The sequence below is a fragment of the Pteropus vampyrus genome, unplaced genomic scaffold (genome assembly GCF_000151845.1).
Source record: "Pteropus vampyrus isolate Shadow unplaced genomic scaffold, Pvam_2.0 Scaffold1000004323, whole genome shotgun sequence".
Lineage (NCBI taxonomy): Eukaryota > Metazoa > Chordata > Mammalia > Chiroptera > Pteropodidae > Pteropus > Pteropus vampyrus.
Window position 1 is genome coordinate 1 of NW_011918725.1, and position 2190 is coordinate 2190.

A 2190-nucleotide genomic window follows, 5' to 3' on the forward strand; every position below is an offset into this window, starting at 1 on the left:
TTTTTCTCCAATTTTCTTTTGCTAAGTACTGGAACTTCTGAGTGTGACCACCTGGCTGGTCCCATTAAACCCCCCTGGCACAAGGGCATTGTATTAATTCTCCCCTGTTGCTATAGTGGCTTAAAACAACACAAATTAATTAAACCAACAATGAGATAAATCATGAGATACCATTACACACTAATAGAATGGCCAAAATCCATAACACTGACAACACCAAATGCTGGCAAGGATGTGGAGCAATAGAAACTCTCATTCATTGCTGGACGGAATGCAAAGTGGTACAGCCACTTTGGAATATGGTTTGCTAGTTTTTTGTTTTTTTTTTGTTTATTTATTTATTTTTTTTAAAAAACTAAATGTACTCTTACCATTCAATCCAGCAATTATGTTCCTTGGTATTTACCCAAAAGAGTTGAAAATTTATGTCCACACAAAAACTTGCACACATATTTTTATTCATAATTGCCTAGACTTGGAAGCGACCTAGATGTCCTTCAGTACATAATAATAAATAAACTGTGTTATATCCAGACAATGCAACATTATTCAGCACTAAAAGGAAATGAGCTATTAAGCCATGAAAAGAAAGAAAGGGATCTTAAATTCATATTACTAAGTGAAAGAAGCCAATAAGAAAAGGCTCCAGTCTATGGCCATGCCACCCTGAACGTGCTCGATCTCACCTGATCTCAGAAGCTAAGCAGAGTCGGGTCTGGTTAGTACTTGGATGGGAGACCACCTAGGAAGACCAGATGCTGTAGGCGTTAAAAAGAAAGAAAGAAAGAAAAGGCTCCATACTGTATGACTTTCTGGAAAAGAAAAGCTATGAAGACAATAAAAAGATCAATGGTTGCCAGGGGGTTGGTTGGGGCGGAGGTGAATTAAAGGAGCACAGAAGACTTTTAAGGCAGCAAAAATACTCAGTATCCATGATATTATAATGGATATAGGTCATGTTGTGTATTGCTTTGTTATGATTTCATATCCGCTTGCTTATGACTTAAGTGAAATAGTTCTGATCCAGTCCACATTCACAAATGTGATTTTTTTACATTGAGCAAACCGTGCCAAGATGTTGTCATTGACACCCGTTGTTGGTAAGCACTCGAGAGCTCCGCTGTTGACAGGCACCACTGAGGACTTAGTCAGAAGAACATATGGAAGAACGACTATAACATAATGGACATCATAACTTTAAGTACCTAGAGCCAGTGATGATTAACCGAGAGTGTTCAGTTTGATCAAAGTAACTCTCTGAAGACCTTGAGACACTTCTTCCTGCTGGGGCTAGGCTACTCTTGGTTGGCAGTAGTGTTATACCATGCAGTGGTCTCAGAAGGGAAGGGACACTTGTTCCTGCTTGACAAGGCTACTTCTTGTAGGCAGTAATGTAAGCCGAGTGACAGTTCCTGAAGTAAGAACCTTCAAATCCAGTCATCTTGCCTGCTAGCTATATGCCCCAGCAGCAAGGGACATAAGCCGGCAGCTGATACTCAGCTTTTAGTTGGAAGGACTCATTCCACCAAGAACCAACTTGTAGAAAGGTACAGCTCAACTAAATTTGGACTTGATGTCACTTCCCCTTTGCCTGGAATAATAGTGTAATTAATCTATTATTGGTTTGGAGTATTTCTTTGTTGTTTTAAGAGACATTATTCTATGTGCTATTGCTTGTGATATATTATAAATTATAGATATTGGCAAAGACAATCTCAGTCTCTAAGCAAATTTTGTCGTGAATGAAAAATGTCAGTGTACATTTGTCCAAATTCACAGAGTGTACAACACCAAGAGTAAACCCTAATATAAACTATGGACTTGGGATGATTTGATGTGTCATTGTAGATTCATCAGTTGTAACAAAGACACCACTCTGGTGGCGGATGTTGATAATAAAAGAGATTATTTCTGTGTGAGGGCGGAGGGTATATGGGAAATCTTTGTACCTTCCTGTCAGTTTTGTTGTGAACCTAAAACTGCTGTAAAAAAAAAAAAAAACCAAAAAAACAAAAAAACAAAAAAACAGGTCTCAAAAAAACAAAATTAAACAAATTTTTATCTAACGGTATCAGAGGTCAGAAGCTCATTGGACTAAAATCAAAGTGTCAGCAGGGTTGCATTCCTTTCTGGAAGCTTCAGGGAAAATAGGTTCTCTTGCTTTTTAAAGCTTCTAATGGCTGCCCACAT

General features: G+C 38.2%; 1 pseudogene; it reads left to right on the forward strand.

The window, feature by feature from the left end:
• Positions 1-648: 648 nt before the first annotated feature.
• On the forward strand, positions 649-767 carry LOC111735630 (annotated as a pseudogene).
• Positions 768-2190: the final 1423 nt, after the last annotated feature.